The following is a 20,892-nucleotide window of genomic DNA, read 5'->3' on the forward strand; positions in this document are numbered from 1 at the left end:
AGGAAGGAAGGAAGGAAGGAAGGAAGGAAGGAAGGAAAGAAGAAAGGAAAAAGTATGGAAGAAGGGAGGGAGGGAAGGAAGAAAAGAAGGAAGGAACAAAGGAAGGGAGGGAGGGAGGGAACGAGGGAAGGGGGAGGGAGAGAAGGAAGTCAGGAAGGCAGGCAGGCAGGAAGGATGGCAGGAAGGAGAGTGGACAAGGGAAAGGAGGCAATGGAAAAGAAAAAGATATGTATACTTCTAACTGTGCATGCTGAGTTAGAATACTGTGGTTGAACACTCTGTTTCTGTCTGAGGGCAGGAATCACTTTGAAGCATCAAGGCTGTGACTGCAGAGAAGGTAGTGAACAGAAAAGGCAAAATTTTTCTTTCCTTTTAATGGCATACCCCAAATGTCCAAAAACACAATGATCTCTGAATTGTACTTGGACACTAAGTACTAAAATTCACTTGCAGTTCTTGTGCTCATCCATGTCCTAGAGCACTTTGTCCCAGTTTTTCCTCCACCTGAGTGGTATTTCCCCAGATCTTCACCCAACTGCCTCCTTTTTGCAATTCAGAATTCAGATCAAATATAATCTCCTGATGAGAACTTCCCTGACTACCCGCTAGCAAAATAAATAGCCCTTCTGTTTGATTCTCATTAGAACACCGATTACTAGCTAATATTTTTGTTTATCATTTGTCTACCACTGGCAGAAGGAAAGCATCAGTGAGAACAGTGATTCTGCTCCTGTGGTCTTGCTCTATCCCCGGTGCCTGAAAAAACGCTGAGAGAGAAAGCTTCAGTAAAGGCTTAAGGAATTAACAACCTCATGTTAAAAGGTAAGTGTCTCTGTAGTCCAGGATGTAGATTCCCCCCATCTTTTCTAAAAGATGCACTCCAGCCTGGGTGAAAGAGCAAGGCTCTTTCTCAAAAAAATAAAAAATGTTTAACAGTTTTAAGCCTTCAAAACAGAATTTTGAAAATTCAGGTAGGTTTTTCAGACCAATTCAATCAATAGAAGTATTTCAGCACATATAGACAAAAAAAAAAATATGTTTACCAAATAGATGAATGCTTCAACGGGTAAGAAGCTCTGTGTATTATAAACTTAAAGCTGAAAATTCTCAGAAATTCATGAATTATAAAGATTTATGCAACTATTTTTCCTATCATTCAATAGTTTCCATAGCAACTTTGGCATTAAATTGTGTATGTGCTACCTTGAAGACACAAAGCATAATTCCCTCTCATCTATTTAAAGTGAAGTACTATGTTATTTCTCAGTGTTATGTTCTGGTCTATTTAGGAAAAAATATAAACTGCCATCCTACACGATGCTGTTGTGTTAGTTTCATGCTGCTCAACCTGATATAGTTTTGAATTTTCTTTTCTGTTAAAGTTTTCAAGTTGTTCAAAGGAATTTCGCAAGATGATAAAGTTAAGGCATATTTATTTCTGGTGGGAAGGGAGTTGGTAAAGAATAAATCAAGAATATGAGAGACACATTTGAAAACTGTACTCTAAAGATTATAATGAAGTGGAAATGTGGATATGCATCTGCAAGAACAAAAGCCAGACCACTGCTAGAACAAGGTAGCTTCTGGAGACCGAGTAATATTCTGTTTGTTGAGCTGAGTGCTGGTTACATAGCTGTGATCAGTTTATGAAATTCATACAGCAGTGCACAGGGTGTGTGCACTTTTCTGAATGTGTGCTATGTTTAAATTTTTTTTAATGTTAAAGTCAGTCTACCCCAAAAGCCATTATATTGTATCCAAGAGCGCAGTCCAACCTTTTCTGCAAAGAACTAGATAGTAAACATTTTAGGCTTTTTGAGGCACGTATAGTCTCTACTGGGGATTTTTTCATTGTTTTTCTGTTGTTATTTTTTACAAAAAAAAATGTAAAAGCAATTCTTAACTTGAAGTCTGTAGAAAAACAGGACATGGATAGCATTTGAAGTCAAGAGAACTTGAGATCTCCAAAGGAGTGAAGATAGAAAGGAGAAAAGTATCATAGACTAAGCCAGCCCTGAGGCCTCAAACAGTAAATTACACTGATGATACTTATTAATATGATGAATTATGTTAAGAGAGTTTCTAATATTGAGACTTTTTTCCATTTCTGACATGGTCATGATGTATTATTCCTTAATGTGCTGGAATTTTACTTTGTGAATGCCTTATTTAAGATTTTCATCTTTATTTATAAAGTAAGACTATTATCTTTCTTATAAAATTTTTCTTAAACTTTCTCATCAAGGTTGTACTCACATCGCAAAAATTGATGTGGGCGTTTTCCTTCTTTTCAGCACTTTAGAATAGATTAAATAGCAATAGAAGCATCTGCATGTTAAAGTTTTTGTAATAGTCCCCTGTAAATCTGTCAAGGCCTGGTGCTTTTGTGGGGAAGTTGAAGTGGATGGGTAAATCTTTTTCATAATAATTGATAGTGAGCTTACTGTGTGCCACAGCTGTCAGAACTCACACACATTAACTCATTTAATCTTTACAACAGGCTAAGGAGATAAGGATTATTGCCACCATCACTGTCAGTCATCATCACTGTCATCACCATCATCATCTCCATTTTACGTCTGAGGAAAGTGAACCACAAAAGGGTAAGTCGGGTGAAAAGAACCACTACATATTTCATCAGATGGAATTTAAAACAGGGAATGAATTACACAGGTACTAAAAAGGTGAAAGAACAAGAAGGGAGCAGTGAGGTACAGCAAGAGATAACTGCAGAATGCTGGTACCACCCCTAGAAATGAAGCCCCAAAGGGAAAGGGAATTGAGTTATAAAAACCTAGGACCTTAGAAGAGGACCTTAGCAGAGCGGAAGCTCTCACCTCAAGGGAAAAACAAAGCTGTTTCCAAGGATTCCGCTGGAAGCAGAAGAGTAGAACACCCCTACTGGGGCAGTGTAGCTGCAGGGATAACAGACATAAACAGCAACAAACCACAAGAAAGTTCCTTCCCTCTGCTCCTGCCTCCCAACCTCCTTTAGGGCTCCCTATTGACAGAAGAAAGCAGACAAAGGAACCTATGAACTGCAGTTTGAACCTGGGAACCAGCCCCAGCCCTGGCACAACAGAGAAAAATTTAGAAGGTTGGACTTGGAGCCTAGGGACAGAAAATGGGAAAGCCGAGTTTCTCCGTTTCTTTATTTTATTCCTATGGAAAGGGGATCTTCAGGCCTGTTGGCAGGGGTGGAGGGCCTTCGCAGGGAGGGAGAGCATCAGGATAAATAGCTAATGCATGTGAGGCTTAATACCTAGATGATGGGTAGATAGGTAAAGCAAACAACCATGGCACACATTTACCTATGTAACAAACCTGCACGTCCTGCACGCATATCCCAGAACTTAAAATTAAATTAAATTAAAAAAAAGAAAGGGGATTTTTCTTCTCCCCTAGGTCATATATCTAAGCAATATTTTCTTAGGAAGCTATTTTATTCAAGTTTTAAAATTTACTTTCATAGAGTTATACAAAATATACCTCATGTTTTAGTGTCTTCTTTTTGTTTTCTTTTTTGTGTGTCTTTGTATATTTGTACTTACTTCCTTTTTCTTAATTGGATTATCTAGTAATTTATTCATTTAATCAATTTTTTTGAAATCACCAGATTTTTATTTTATTTATTAATTATATTCTCTAACCTCCATTCTGCTTGTATCTTTGCTAATCCTTTCCTTTGACTTTTTAAAATTTATTTTGTTATTTTTCTATCTTTCATATTTTTACTGTTTTTCTTGCTGTAAGTATTTAAGGCTATAAATTTTCTTCTGAGCACGGATTATCCCATGGATTCTGATATGTGGTGTTTTTTGATAACTTTTTTCAAGAAATTCTGCATTTCCTGCTAAATTTTTATTTTTCCTCAAGAGTCCTTTAATACAGCTTTAAAAATTATTTCAAGGTGGAAAAGCTTTTTCATTTTGTGCTTTTGTTATTAATTACTATATAACTGTATTGTGCTAATGTTATCAGATTTTTTTCTTCTTTTTGGAATTGTGGTCTAATATATAGTCAATTTTATAATGGTTTCAAAGAAATTTGAAATGAAGATATTCTCTATTATCAGGGTATAGAGTTTGATGCATGTCCCAACAGAGGTACCTTATTAATTACATTTTGTGGGTTACCTATATACTTATTTTTAACTTCTTGATCTTACACATCTTTCATAGAAAAATGAAATAAAGCTATTGCTAATGTGTTTTGTCTATTTTCTATTAATTACGTCTATTCCCTTCTTCATGAAATTGTGTTATCTGGTACATAGAAAATTATTTTAATTGTATCTTCATTGTGAATTTTATTCTTCAACATTATATAACTGTATTAGTCAGAGTTCTCCAGAGAAATAGAATCAATTAGATATGCATATAGGGAAAGAGATTTATTGCAAAAGACTGGTTCATAAGACATGAAGGTGGAGAAGTCCCACAGTCTGCTGCCTGCAAGCTGGAAGCCCAGGTGTTGTCGTTGCAATCTAAGCACAAAGACGTGAGGACCAGGGGCACCAGTGGTATGAGGCCTAGTCTTAGTCCAAATGTTTCACAGCCAGGAGCACCAGTGTCAAAGGGCAGATAAATATGGTCAGCCCAGCTGAAGAAGAGAGTGCAAATTCACTCTTCAGACCCTCAGTGGGTTAGGTGATGCCAATTCACATGGCGAAGGCAATCTTCTTGATTCAATCTACTGATTCCAATGCTGATCTCTTCTGGATGTACCCTCACAGGTACATCCGCAAATAGTTTTTTACCAGCTATCTGGGCCCCGTCAAGTTGACATACAAAATTAACCATCACAATAACTGTTATATTTTCATGGTAAATTGAATGATATTTTTTTTTCTCATTTAATGTTTTTGGGTCTAAATTTTTTGATATACATTTCAGATTCCTGCTTACTCTTTTTAGTTTTCACTTGCATGTATACATTTGCTTATGCTTTTATTTTTAACATTTCTAAACTAATTTAGGTATGTCTTTCAGATTCAGCACAGAATTGGGTTTTGTTTAGTGATCCAAAATGAACATCTGTTTTTCTTTTAATTACATTTACAATTATTGATTTACTACAATTGATGTTTTATTTTAGTTCTATCATGTTACAAGTAGAAGGAGGGATGGATAGATAGATAGAAGCTCTCTATGTGGCCTCTTACTTTCCTTTTATAGTAATTCTTCTGATATTTCAAAAGGTTTGTATTTTGTTTCAATGGTTACCCTCAATCAGTGTTAGGGTCTCCAATACCACCCCCAGTTTCAATGACACATGAGAAAAACTCAAAGGACACAGCATATAGTTGTACTCACAGCTGTAATTTATTATAGTGAAAGGATATGTACAAAATCAGCAAAGAAAAAAGATGCATGAGGCAAAGTCTAGAGAAAAGCAAGTACAGCCATACAAGATTCTTCTCCCAATGGAGTTAAATAGGACACACTTCATTCCTCTAGCAGCAAGTTGTAATGGCATGTGTGAAATGTTGTCTACCAGAAAAGCTAACTCACTAAAGCCTCCATGCCCAAGAGCCCAAGATTTTTGCAGGGGCGGATCACACTTTCTGCCTAGCACATACCAAAACTTCAGACTTTCAAAAGGAAAGCAGTTGTTCAGTACAAATCATGTTTGCACAAACACTTTAGGCACCATAAGCCTTTTTATTAGCTCTGAACGGTGGGAACGCTTCCCAAATTCAAGTTCCCAGATGCAGGCCAAGGACCAACCTTTCTAGCAGGATTTTTAAAGGAGGGTAGTCTCAGGCCTCTTCTCAGCCATTTTTGTAGCTATATTTTTACATTGTCAGAGCTCATGCTATTAACGTGTCACACTGACACCCTTGTTTTACCTACGATTTTGTCTTAGAACCATAGTTAGATGTGTTTAACGCTTATCTGTTTTGCTGGAGTTTCCTTTATCATCTCTTAATAGAGCGGAGTTTATCCTCTAATAGATTCTTTTAAGAAGGGATTATATGAACAATCTGCCCTCAGTTTTCACATGTTCAAACTGTATACTTGAAAGACAACGTATTGGTCATGGTTCTCCAGAAAGACAGACCAATAAGATGTATGTATATATAAAAGAGAGCTTATTAGGGAGAATTCACTCATGCAATTGCAAGGCAAAGTCCGCTGATAAGCCTGCAAGCTGGAGAAGAGAGAAGCCAGGAATGGCTAAATCCAAGTCTGAAAGCCTCAAAGCCAGGGAAGCCAAAAGCAACAGTGCAGCCTTTAGTCTGCGGCCAAAGGTCCAAGAGCCCCAGCAAGCTGCTGGCATGAGTCCCAGAGTCCAAAGGTCAAAGAACCTGGAGCCTGATGTCCAAGGGCAGGAGGAGCAGAAGCAAGCAGCCAGCATGGGAAGAAGAATGCCAGAAGACTTAGCAGACAAGGTTATCCCACCTTCTTCCACCTGCTTTTTCTAGCCACACTGGCTGGAAGGCAAGTGGATGGTGCCCACCCACAAAGAAAGGTGGGTTTTCCTCTCCAAGTCCACTGACTCAAACATCAGTCTCCTCTGCAACAACCTCACAGACACACTCAGAAACAATACTTCACTAGCCATTTAGGCATCCTTCAATCCAGTCAAGTTGACAGCTAATATTAACCATCACAGACAGCTAGACTGAATATAAAATTCTTGAGTCACACTTACTTCCTTGAATAACTTCTAGGTGTTGCTCCACTGTCATCTGAAATTCAGTGTTGCAGTGGAGGAGTCTGACTGCTTGATTTTCTTTCACTTATAGATGACACAATCGTTTTGTGTCATATAGATTCTTTATCTTTATAGCCTATTCTGCTGTATCTTGGCATTGACCACTCTGGGTCACTTTTCCATGGAATTTAGTGCACTCTTTCAATACATAACTTCAGATTTTCCTTTTTTTTCAAGAGACTTTTTATAATTATATTTTATATTATTGTTCCATTACATTATTTTGGGTGTTTTCCTTCAGAAACTCCAATTCTACATATAGTGGATCTCCTTTGTCTTTATTCTATCTCTTTCTTTTCTCTCTAATTATTTTTTCTATTTATACTTCATTGTTTTTCTTGCTTATTTTTCCTGTGCCTTTTACTGTGCTTCCTAAGATGTCTCTTCTCTCTCATGCTCCTTGTAATTTAGTATTAACATCTACATAATTTTTTTCCGGTTCTTTCTTGAAATATACCACTCTGATTCAACTCTTTGGACGGTCTGGCTCATACCTTCTGTTGACTGCTCAACTTCTCCCTGATTGATTTGATTTCTACTTCATGGTATTCCTTCACAGCTGCAATTTCCACATTAATTTTTTTAATTCACATTGAAATTTTGGATTGTAAAATTTTTATCTGCTTTAAGGTGACATTTTAATGAGTTTTCTTATTAAATTTTGAGTGATCTTTTGCACACTTTTAAAACTATTTTTGTCTATATTTTTACTCCATTTTTTCGTGTTTAAATGAGTTGGAATTTCTTGGGCCAGTTATTAGTAAGAGAGTCAGTAGATCATTCTCTAGGATTCTTTGTTAAACAGCTCTCCCCAATATTGTTAAAATAGTAGTAGGCTATTTACTTATAATACAACCCACATCTCCTTTGCCTCTTAGCTCCTGATTCAGAAGAGCTTCTACTCCCAGCTCTAATTTCCCTCGGTCCTCTTCTTGTCACTATTTTAAGGGATATACCTCCTGCCTTTCAAAGTGTTCACTTTTTTCTGGAACATGGAATTTTCTAAAACAACTCGGTCACCTCTTGATTTTCCCTGATTGCTCTACAACTTTTTACCCACCTTCCTTAGCAATTGCAGCCTGTTGTACCTCAGTCCAACTCACAGCACAATCCAGAGAAGGGCCCACTCCTTCTGGGAGTAAATATTTTGAGTATTTGCTTCTGATTTCTAAGCTCTGCCACTGATAGGCCCCTTCCCTGCTCTCCCATTCTTCATTCCACCTTCAGCCCTGAGAAGCCCCATCATTCCCATGAAGTTAATGCTGATTTAATTTGCTTGGGCTACAATAATACAAAACTTAGAGTTTGTAGATTCTCTCTGTTTCCTCACATTGATGAGACTCTAATGTGAGGACAGTTTTTTTCTATTCTTCGTGTATGTGATTTCCAAGAAAAGAAGTGGAAAGATTTGGAACTAAGCTACCACTATGCACTATGCTCTTATAATATTCACTTCAAGGATTAATTTATTTCTGCTAAAATTGTGGGTGCATGAAGAATTGCCAATCCTACTGATAATAAAACTGCTGGTCATAAAGTAAGCCTATGCCTTGTATTTATGCTTATAAAATTTCCAAAGTATTTTAATAATTTCTCTGGGATGTCTTCTATTTCTAATGTATTTCTTAATGACCTCTGATCTGAAGTGTTGACTCGGTAAACATTTTTTATCTGAGCAATGTATAGTGGAATCATAATATCATCTTTCATAGGATAATGCATGATACTAAAAGCCCAGCTAATAGTGCAATTCCCCCATTTAATTATCTCCTCTGGCATAATATAACCTACTCTCAATTATTATACTCATAATTGTCATGAGACACTCTGTCTCTGGATATGTGAATAGTGCAATTTGAACAAAGGACAGAGAGTCAGAGTACAACTTAGAATGACTTTCTCACTATTTACCAAAGATATTACTGTTACAAAAAGTGCTCCACTTCACACAGATTATTTTTCCTGCAATAGCCAAGGCAGTTTTTGAGGAAAGTGTTTCAGACCATCATCTACAAATGGTTTAAAAAACTATCCAAGGAGGATATATAAGCCTGGATTTGAATCCCAGTATCTCTGCTTAGCGTCTCCTATGACTTCTCAAAGCTTCATTTTCTTCAAATGTATACAACCCACATGTCCACCTTTATTACCGTGTGCACACAGTGATGTCACTCTTTTAATGTCCTAATTTGTACATCTCAAATTCCATCCTGTGAATCTCAGTCCATACTCCTTCTAGGCACTCCTTGGATTACAAGTGCTGCTTTCTCTGTCCATAGCAATAGTCCCACTGCCAAAGAATGTCATCAGCCCATGAAAAGGACCTCTTCCCTCATCCTGATTATCCATATGGTATAGACACTAAACCCATGCATGCTGGGAAATTCCAACCAAACTTCCAATAATTGTCTTCATTGCTGCCTCCTGTAACAGTTCCTTGAGGATTGGGATTAAGAGAAATTCTAGCTAGCATCAATGATGTGTTGAGTCCAGAACCAGCCTTCCCCTTTCCAATCACTCCAATCATAAGCATACTTTTCTCTTAACTCACAAGGCACCTCTTATTGTAATTATTATTGCTATCATTATGGTGAGTTCATCATAAGCATGTTATAAACATTTATTGGATATATGGATGAATGGATAGATGATTAGAGAGCAGCTTCCCCCTAAAGTTGTGAAAATTAAATGAAGAAATGCATGGAAAGTGACTGGCACAAAGTAACATGTGACCTAAAAAAATACATATATGTATTAATTCCCTGTCATTTCTGATGGCAAACATTAAGTCTAATAAAATCTTTAAACATATTTTAAAACATGATTTTAAAAGCAGCAAACATCTACTTTTGAAAGAAAAGAGTTAATCCCTCAATGTTAGCAGTCACAGATATAAATTGGCAATTAAACTTTCTTTCACTACCAACATCCTTGAAGCTGTACCTTCCAATCACATAAAACACTACACAGACAATGAATCCATAGACCTTGCTTCCTCAACCTAAACTACTGCAAAGAAACATTTTTAGTCCTTTTGATAGAGGCCTTGTTTTCATGCTGCAGCTTGGGAAAAAATGAGAAAATAAGGCAAGGCAGCAACATAGCCAGAGGAAAACAAAGCAGAAATTCTCTGAAAAAATTATTTTCCCCTTTTGTGTAAGTGACAGTGCACAAGATCTTTGCCACACTAATTTTCATAGCTTTCAGAATAATCATGAATTTCATCCATAGTTCCATAGACCTTTATTATACTTCTTTGAAAACAATTTCTTTAATAAACCATTTGTTTCATATTATTATCACAGATACAGCTCTTGACTCTGACTCTGAACTAATGTGAATCATTTTATAACCACTTTACTCCCAGGTTTTCCAATATAAACAATGTTCTTCAAGGTTTTCTCTTATTCTTCACAGTCTCCAGAGATCCATAACAGCAGTGACACTTTGTAGAAATAAAATATATATTTATAGAATTAATGAAACTTGATACCACCTATGTATTATTTCAGTTAATGGAGCCACATAACTATTGCTGAATAAGTTACGGAGCCTGTGATTGTTTTCTCCTAAGTGGAACTTACAATAATCACTGTTAAATAAGGAACACTCTAGAATTGGAGTTATCATGGAGGTACAAAGTTTGGGGAAACTGTAATTTTTTAAAATTAGAAAGTATATATAGGCTTGAATAAAGAGAAGAGAATTTAACACACCTGCATTTCCTTCCCCATGAGGTCTATGTAAATATCAATTCAGCAAGTCCCTTCATTAGATTGTTTATGCATAAGAAGTAGCCACACAACCCTGATATGCATGTCAAGTTAGTTACTAATTGTCCTTTCAGGTCCATAGAAGCCAGACCACTCTCTTGAGGTAGGGGATGAGGACTTCTCTGCGGGAAATGCATCATTCCTCTCAATCATCCCATGAGGTTAGTCCTGAGCCAGAAAGCAGAATCAGAAGACAGGGAAAAGGCAAGCCTGGTTCCTCTCCGTAGAGCTAAAACCAACGGGACAAAGACTCTGAGCTCCAGAGAGGCATGGAATGCATCAGGTACTGCATCTCAGCCACATAAAACCACGCTAAGACCAAGTGGCTCTATGAAGACTGGGTTATGTGGCAGTCACAGCAGGAGCCCCATATATAAAGAATGATGGTCTGGGGTTACCAAGTTCTCTGACTTCGAAAGAGTGGGAGAGGCTGGATTCTGGCTGCATTCATGAATGACAAAAACAACCAGAAATGACCAATTAGACACCTGTAAGCCCAGGGATTATGAAGCGAATCAATACAGACTGTAAGGCAAGACTGACTGCACGCTCTGCTAACTTATGGGTCTGTGGGAATTCAAAATTGTTACATTTTTTATCTCCAGGTGGATAGTGTGAAAACAATGTTGCATTTTAGAATATCAGACATTTGTATCCCATCCTGAGCACAGTATCAGTTATTCTTGAAGAGCAGAATTAAATGGAACCTCAAAAGTTGTTCTTGAAGTCTTATATTAAAGAATTCCCTGTCATGGGGAATGTTGAGAGAGTGGAACCCTGATGTAAATTCTACAGACACAAAATGGAGAAAGTAAAATTATCTTAATTTTTAAAAATTTAAGCATAAACATTTTTAAATTTCAAAATCTTGGAATATTCTTACATGTATTTATATAAGGACCCTGCTACTTTCACTGACTAGAAATACAGCATTTCAAAAATAAAATTTTCATAAAATCATAGAATCTAAGAGTTGGAAGGAACTTCTGAGGACATCAGGGCTGTCCTCAGACAGCCTGATGAGGGAAGGACAACTTCCCCTCCTAACAATTCAGATTCCCCCCTAAACATCCCAAACCACAAGAACACAACAAAATGTACCCTTGGATAGTACTGATGATCTGTGTCGAATGAATCCGTCTTCTACAATTGCCTGCTAAACACATATATTCTCAAGCAAGACAGGCTATCACTTTGGGATTAATAGGAGCACCACGTAGTTATAACTCAAACTTATTACAAGAACTAATGAACAGGCTCCTTTACCAGTTACTTCCTAGTAAAGAAAAAATATTAAACATGTGCCTAGAAGTCAAATTCATCCTAAAGAAGATAAAATAATACTTCTGCTCTGTGGCAGGGGATGTTGCCATGGGAGAAATTGCACATATAGTGGCAGAGGGCAAAGGGGATATCTCTGATCCTTCTTCCCAATTTTGCTGTAAACCTAAAACTTCTCTTAAAAAATAAAGCCTTTTTTTAAAAAAACAATAACATTTCCAAGACAAAAAAAATTAAAAAGTAAAGCTTCTGAATCTGAAGGCTCAGGAACTAGCATTTGTTTGTGGGAGTAGGGCGCAGCCTCCATTCAAATTCAGAATGAACTTTGGAGTATAATGTTGATGGATACACACAACAAAGTTATTTTCCTAGCTCCTACAGCTTAACTTTTTTTCTGAACTATAGAATATTTTAAAATCTACAATAAACGCATCTATAGATGTGGTGGTATGGCATTATGTTAATTTGGTTGTAAATCTTATGCGAAAATCTTATGCGAAAATAAGAAGTGGGAGGGGGTTGGTCATGAATACTTTGGTTTGTCTTACTCTCTGCACTGTAGGGTAATGTCTCAATAAGGATTTGAAATTTTTGAAAGGAGCTTTTAAGTACTCACATAGTGCTGGCCCTATTTCACATACAGAAAGGGGCACACAAGACATGCAGATGGCTTTTAATTATGCACTGCTCCTGTTTACACCATTTGGGGCTGGCTTATGGGTCTTTCTCCTCTGTCAGAAAGGACCAATTCACAGTATTTGGATCTTCAATGGATTGCATTTAAAGCACTGCAATTCTTTAAGCTGCCGATATATTGTTAGGGCAATGCTAGAAAATGGAAATTTCTCTGCTGCATGGGATGTATTAGAAGGTGTTACTAGAATTGCCTTAGAAAAAGTGATGTTGTCTAGGCTGTCCTGTAACATTGTCCTGCACTGTCTAACTAGAAAACTTTTTTTTCTAATGAGGATTGTTCTATGAGGATTGTTCCTAACAGCATGTTGAAATTTAAGATGTTTGGTATAGCTTCCAAAGCAAAACGTGTATTTTTAAGGGACAGAGGTTTTCAAAATTTCCATAACAAGCGAGACACATTTTGAGTGTTTTGACAAGACTGCCATCACAGATATTACTAGAATTCTGTTCAATACATAAAATGGTTTTTTAGCCGCATAAAAGTACTGAAAAAATAAATGCTAAATCCCTTAAGAAAAATGTGCTCAGCAATTTTAAGGAGTTAACAAGATAGAGTTCCTTGGGGAAAATATGACAATCCTCTTTTTGTGGCAATTATTTGCCTTTGTAGTAAAGCTCTGCATTATCTAAAGCCACCAACTAAAAGATAAGAAATGAAGAAGTGGTGAGCTACAAAATGCAAAATATGTAATAAAATATATGTAAGAAATATATTTAAATAATAAACCTTAGCACTTGTCAGAAAAGAAGGTGGGGAGAATGGAGGAAAAATTACTCAGGTTTCTAAGTTCAGCCAACAAGACCTCTTACTAGAGGTCATGGGAAGAAGTTAACTCATTAAAAAAAAAAATCAACAGAAAACAGAAAGTCTTTTAAAAACTAATCATCAGACATCTACAAAAGGCCAGGTTTTATGAAAGAAGAGAAAGATTTTAGGCACTCTTGACACTTCTGAGAAGACCGGATAGCCAGGGCCCCACACCAGTTTGTACACCAACATTTTTGGAGAGATAAAAATTTGAAGTGGCTGAAATGAATGATGATGATAAAGATAATGAAATAGTTTTCAAACAGCCCATATCCTGTATAAAAGAAGAAATACAAGAGACTCAAACACCTACACATTCATGGAAAAAAGAAGAAAAAGCAATGAGTGATTTTCAATGTATTACATGTAATATTTCTTCTGAAAAATATAATATTTTTATGAGAAAAAAATCAGAGAAAAGGAAGATTTGAACTCATCTTACAGCTTTTACGGAGCATATTGAAGCCAAAGATCTGGAAGTATGTGGAAAAGATGTACGTAGTATAAAGAATTACATGAATTATGTTATTAGAAAAATGTAAAGGGGCTCTCTATTGGAATTATTATAGCTGCTTAGCTTGTCACTTTTCTCAGCCATTAACCCTCCAAAATGAATGTGAATATTTTACTCTCCTTAGAGCTCTATCCCATCTATGTATAGTATCATCCCTGAAAAACTCAGTGGAGCTGAGACTTACTCTTTTTTGAGAATCTCAGACTTTGACATCAGGAGGATGGTTCCTATTTTTGGAGGTCATAAAAATCTGAGTGAAATCACCAAAGTAATTTGGCTTGACATGTCTGCATAAGCTACTTCCTAAAAATGTGATTCTCTATTTTTCTTTAGATCTTTATATTAAATAGATTTAAAACAAGTTGCTTTTATTTCCCTAGCAGGCATAGCTCATGCTTTACAGATCTAACAGATATTAAACTATTCTACATTATTTGGTATAATTTGTATTTACTTAGGTTTTAACCTCTGCCATAGTTGAGCAACATCATACAAATATGACCATCTTAAGGCTTCATAAGTCAGTCCAAATCCTTACTAATTTAAAGCAGATTGAGAGTTGCCAATAATTGTTTGATCTTCTAATCTTGATTGGCCTATATGTCCCTAGATCAGCACTGCTAAGGTAATTTCTCATCTCTCAAAAAAAAAACAGGATTTTTTCCTGCAGCCCAGAAGTTAGCCCTTTGGAGTTGCCTATTGTACTATGTCCAAATTAAAGTTGTAGAAACCCATGGAAACCCATGGAAAGTTAATGCCATATAGAAGCATTCTTCAATATGATTTTAAATAGAAGAATTTGTAAACACATACAATATGAATATTGATTTGGCTGCTTTGACAATAACCATAGTTTAGCAAGATGGAATCTTCGTTTTTCCCTTCTGTAAGAGTAGCTGTGCAGTTCGGCAGGTAGGCAGCTCTGCTCCACAGGTAATCCAAAGAGATCCAGGTTCTTTCTATTTGGTTGCTCCATCATTTGTAGGGTATGTTCTTCTCCATGATTAAGACTGACTCACTATCACTATATCTGCATTTCGGCCCAAAGAAAGGATGAAAGGAAAGTGGCAAGTAAAGCTGCTTCCTTTTAGGGATGTGAACAGTAAGTTTACGTACCACTTCTTCTCCTATCTCACCTGTCAGACCATGGTCATGCCAAGCTACCAGGGGAGGCTCAGGAATGTCTCCAGCTGGGCTATCACATGCCTACCTTAAACTGGAGAGTGGAAAGTTTCAATGCTAAAGGAAGAAGAAAAGAATGGATGAAAATTTAGGAGACAAGAGTGGAGCACCCTTTCAACAAATGCCATATCATCAATGTTCTTGATAGCACAGAGGATGAAAATGTAAGCAAAAACACAGATATTGACAACTCAGATTCAAAAAGTGACATAGTAAAGTTAGACTCTGAATGTGAAGAGGTTTTAGGACTACTTTACCCAATTTATTTTTCTTATATTTTCTTTCTTATATATGTTCCAAAGTCGTATGTGATAGAAGTCTATATCAAAATGGTCTCACTCTGTCACCCAGGCTGGAGTGCAGTGGCATGATCATGGCTCACTTCAGTCTCAACCTCCCAGACTCAAGCAATCCTCCCACTTCAACCTTTGAGTATCTGGGACTACAGGCATTTGCCATGATGTCCAGCTAAGTTTCATATTTTTTGTAGAAACAGGGTTTTGTCACGTTGCCCAGACTTCTCTCAAACTCCTGAGCTCAAGCAATCTGCCCATCTCAGCATCCCAAAGTGCTGGAATTACAGGCATGAGCCACCGCACCCAGCCTAAAGAGAACTTTTTAAATGAGTATAATTTTTTTAATAAAAAACAGAGCAATATGTCATAGTTAAATTTACAGCATTTCTTCTTCATTAGTGGTAAGCAAAACAATGTAAATTATATTCAATGGTCTCTTAGATTTGATGATGTACAGTAAAATGTTATTAATTATTTAACATTGATAAGTTTTTTGCATAGCTAGAATTAAAATTGGTCTTTATTTCATTCTTTAAACTTCTACCTATTTCTTATTTTTCTGTAACAAACAAAATTAGATGCATAATATAAATTTTAAATATTCCAGTGGGATAGCGCAATATGCTAGGAAATCTAAAAAAAAAAATCTAAAAGGATGGCCTGAGTACATTAGTCCAAAGATTAAAGAACCAGCCCAAGCAAAAGGGTAGTGTGACTCAGTCCTGAAGAGGGGAGTAGGGGCTTATTTGCAGGGGCAGACTCTTACATGTTCTCAAGTCTATAATGAATTGATCATCATTTCCATTTAAAAACTAAATATGACTAAAGAATATGTTTCCCTGGTTAGTTAAGAATTAGCAAATGAATGTTACCAAGCAAATTAATTACTACATTTGCTAGTTTATCTGAGATCTGTAAGCCAAGTCAGTCCCTTTCTCTGCACCCCAATTTATTTCAAAATTAGCAATGCATTATTTGAATAGATGTATTTCTATACTTAGAAGCTTTGCTCTCTGAGCTTCTTGTAGCTACTGGTTGTCTTAATCTGGATAACAGCTCAGCTCATTTAACACATGTTTTTAAAATCCTAAAATTCACCCAAATATTCAATTTTTTCCTTTTTATTTTACTGTTATATCAACTCTTGACTTATTTTTATCTCACTGTCTTTGGCTCCTCTCTAGGTAATGATAATCATATTAGAAGAATTTTAATTCCAACCAATTCCAGATTAGTACATTATTCTATAACAAATAAATTGTGCCATTCAGAAGCAGTACTAGCTACTCAATTTTTCCCTATTAATTTTTCAAAATAATTTGTATATATATGTAAAAATTGTACATATTGATGGGGTACATATGACATTTTGATGCAAGCATGCAGTGTGTAATGATCAAATCTGGATAATGGGGATATCCATCTCTTCAAACATTTATCATTTCTTTGTGCTATGAACATTCCAAATCTACTCTTTCTGTTATTATAATATATATTTTTAAATAAAATAGGTATATCTTACAGAATAATTTAATATCTATGATCATACAGCAATATTACCTTATTCTTACTTGGAAACAAGCAGCTGGTCAAGTGCAATTTCCAGTTTTGTGTCCACTCATGCAACTTCAGAGGAATCAAGAGGACCTAGCAGGGAAATACAGGCATGAAAGCAGCCACTTTGGCAGATCCATTAAGGACTAACGTGGCCAGAAGGGCTTTTGTGACCAGAATAAGACATCAGATAATTTTGTCTGATCTCCTACCCAAACATAGGGCAACCCAGAGTTTGAACTCAAGTAAGACTAATCACAGGGGTAAAGTGTATTTTCGCAGGAACTCTAATGCATTAGGCCAAATCATATGATCTAAGGGTCAAAAGCAAGCTGGTTATCAGTGCAAATGGACTAGGCAAAGGGGGAGAAATAGGTAAGAGCCCACAGCTGGAAATCAGGGAAATAAAAGAAGGATGTGTATGCTCAAGCTGGACAGAGAAAGGCAAAGTATGAAAGAATTTATTGAGATACAGAAGTACAATTTTAGCCACATTTTATAGAAAATCGCCATACTTACACATGAATGAAAAAGATACTATTAAGGTCAGTATCTGGGCATATGTGGTTTAATCTACTCATTGTCCCTTCCATTGATTGCTCCTTCCCCCATGGTGTCCTTCTCTCCTTTATTTACAGATGTAATCACATGATCCACTTGGCCAATCAAGGTTCTTCATCCCTCCATTCACAGTGAGGGATCCACAGGATGGGCAAATAACTCAAACAAGAGTGGAAATCCTCTGTTACATTTAATAAAAGAACAGTGAGATCAATAGCGTCTGCCATGAACTGCAGTAACTATGAAAGCCTGGAGTTGCCATGGCATGAAAGAAGCTGACAATGAAGCCAACACAGAGAAAAGTGGAGTCAAGCTACAGAGTGAGGAGCAGTTTCTAGTAACATCCTGTGAGCCCCTGGACATAGTCTGAAGGACAACTCAATGCTCGACTTTTCAGTTAAATGAGCCAATTAGTTTTATGCATATAAAGAAAGTATATATATGTACATACATATATGCATGTCTATACCCTTATTTTTAAAACAAATGAGAGCATACTCTGTACACTGTTCTGCCTATCGACTTTCTCACTTAATATATCTTTTAGAATTAGCACATATAGATCTACTTTATTAGAGCATATACATCTATTTTATTCTTTAATGGTTGCATAAAGTTTCATTGTGTAAACATTACACACTATATTGCACCAGTTCCTTGTTGATCAGCATTTAGATTATGTACAATTATTTGCTACATCAAACTACAAAAATGACTATGCTTAGATATATGTCTTTGTACTGTATACAAGTATATCTCTAGGCTTTTAGGAAGCAACTGACACATTGATTCTAGAATTTATATGGAAATTTGAAGGACCTAGAACAGTCTAAACAATTTTGAAGAACAACAGTGGATTATTCACATTATCTGATTTCAAGACTTCCTATAAAGTTACAGTAATCAAGACTGTACTGTAAGAATGAATACATGAATGTAACATAATATAGAGTTCAGAAATAAACCTGTACATTTAGTGTTAATTGATTTTCAACCAAGATACCCAAATATCAATGGAGAAAGGAAAGTTTAAGATAGATTGAGCTGAAACAACCAGAAAAAAACTGAAAACTTGAGCCTCGACCTCCACCTCACATCATACACAAAAATTAATTAGCAATATGCGATAAACCTAAATGTGTAAGTTAAAACTGTAACTATTCCAGAAGAAAATTTAGAACATCTTTACAACCTTAAGCAAAAGTTTTAAGTAGATGTGTGAATGGCCAATAAGCACATGTAAAGGTGCTCAGCAGAGAAATGCTTTAAAACTGCAATTAGATACTACTTCACACATAGGAGAATAGCTGGGGAAAAAAAAAAAAAAAAAAAAAAGAAGGAAAAGAAAAAAAACCCTGACAACACCAAATGTTCACAGAGAAATGAAGCAACATATCTTAAACAATACTAGTGAAAGTATAAAATGGTTCAATTACTTTGTAAAACTGTTTAGCAGTTTATTATAACATAAAACATATACTCACTCCATGACCTAGCAATTGTACTCCCATTTATCTTCCCCCAAGAGAAGCAAAAAAAATATGACCACAAAATGTCTTGTACAAGAATGTTCATGACAGCTTTATTCATAACAGTCAAAAACAGTATCAGCAATGGGAAAAAAAAAACAAATTCTAGTATATTCAAAAATAGAATTTTTTTTCTATTAGCAACTACTCAGCAATAAAGGGACAGAAGATATGGGAATCAAAAGTAGAGGAATAACTACTGATATAACAATGACATAAATGGGTTCTCAGAAACAGTATATTCAATGAAAGAAGCCAGACACAAAGGAGCCCACACTGTATTATTTCATTTATGTGAAGTCCAAGAACAAAGGCAACTAATCTACAGTGAGAGAAATCTGGACAGTGAAGCCCATGGAGGTGGAGATTGACTGGAATAGGGCAAGAGGAAACTTTCTAGGAGGATGGAGACACTCTTGATTGGGAGCTTGCTAACATGGGTGTATACCTTTCCCAAAACTCATCAAATTATCCATTTAATACATTTTTCTATGTGTAAATTTTACTTCAACAAAAAATAATACTTTTACTCTAGTTTTAATGAAGTTTAGAGAGTAAATGAAAATAAATGAATAAATTCAAACCACTTCTTTATCTGGAGGTCAGGTTTTTGCTAACTTTTTACCATTGTAAGTAACACTGCTGTGACTATCCACTGGGGCAAATAATTGTATGGATTATTGGTTAAATTCCCAAAAGTAGAATTTTCTTTATTAAAGATTTCAGTTAGTTTAAGACTTTTGAGACATATTGCTAAACTTTCTTCCCAAAATAATAATCCAATATACACTTTCACCTACAATGTATGAAAACACTCATTTCCTGCACTTAGCCAACATTAAGTATTGTCATTTTATAAACATTTAAGAATGATATAAACACTAAGCGGCAATAATAACAGCAATTTCTAAAACTCACACGATTACTATACCCTAGGCACTGTTCTAAGTAACCTACCTATATTAACACCCATTTAATACACAAAACAATCCGATGACGTGGGTACTATTATGACCTCCAGTTCACAGATGAGGAAACTGAAACAAAGATCAAGGTATTTGCCCAAAGTTACCCAGTTAGTACATTTCAGAGGTAGGTCTTCAAACTCAGAAATTCTAGCCCTACAGTTAGTGTTCTTATCCACTATTGGTACCACTTCTCTTATTGTTTTAAAATATTGAATGATTGGATTATTGCTGTGGGTGTGGTTTAGCTTTCTTTCATGCTATTGACCTTTTCTTTTGCAAGTTGCCTTTTTGTGTTCTTTGCTCATTCTTCTTGTTTGTCATTTTTAAAAATTGATTTTTAAAAATATCTCATAAATTAAGGATACTAACTGATATAATTTGGATATGTGTCCCCCCAAATCTCATGTTGAAATGTAATTCCCGGTGTTGGAGGTGGGGACTGGTGGGAGGTGATTGGATCATAGAGGCAGATTTCTCATGAATGGTTTAGCACCACCCCCTCCACAGTTATATGGATGTGGATAGCATCCACAGTTATCAGGTTCTGTTCCCTCTCTGGAATTCCAATTACAATGGAAAAATGTTTTCCATACGTTTATTCATACGACAGACCCTTAACATCCATGAGGAATGTTTAAGAATGTCACTGCAACATATAATTTCTCCCAGAAAAATGGAGTCAAATATAACCAGGAAATTTCCACTAACCCCCTTCCAATGTATAAAGATTTATTATTATTATTATTATTACTATACTTTAAGTTCTAGGGTACATGTGCACAACATGCAGGCTTGTTACATATATATACACGTGCCATGTTGGTGTGCTACACCCATTAACTCGTCATTTACGTTAGGTATATCTCCTAATGCTATCCCTCCCCTCTCCCCACCCCACAACAGGTGTATGATGTTCCCCACCCTGTGTCCAAGTGTTCTCATTGTTCAATTCCCACCTATAAGTGAGAACATGCGGTGTTTGGTTTTCTGTCCTTGTGATAGTTTGCTCA

At 36.1% G+C, this 20,892-nt stretch overlaps 1 long non-coding RNA gene across 1 annotated transcript; it reads left to right on the forward strand.

Moving 5' to 3' along the window:
• Positions 1-190: 190 nt before the first annotated feature.
• Positions 191-20,658, forward strand: LOC103884253. Its single transcript, XR_646781.4, has 3 exons — positions 191-822; positions 2,501-2,603; positions 17,463-20,658. It is a non-coding gene; the product is annotated as an uncharacterized LOC103884253 (long non-coding RNA).
• The last annotated feature ends 234 nt before the right edge of the window (positions 20,659-20,892 follow it).

Source organism: Papio anubis, chromosome 3, assembly GCF_008728515.1.
Source record: "Papio anubis isolate 15944 chromosome 3, Panubis1.0, whole genome shotgun sequence".
Classification (NCBI taxonomy): domain Eukaryota; kingdom Metazoa; phylum Chordata; class Mammalia; order Primates; family Cercopithecidae; genus Papio; species Papio anubis.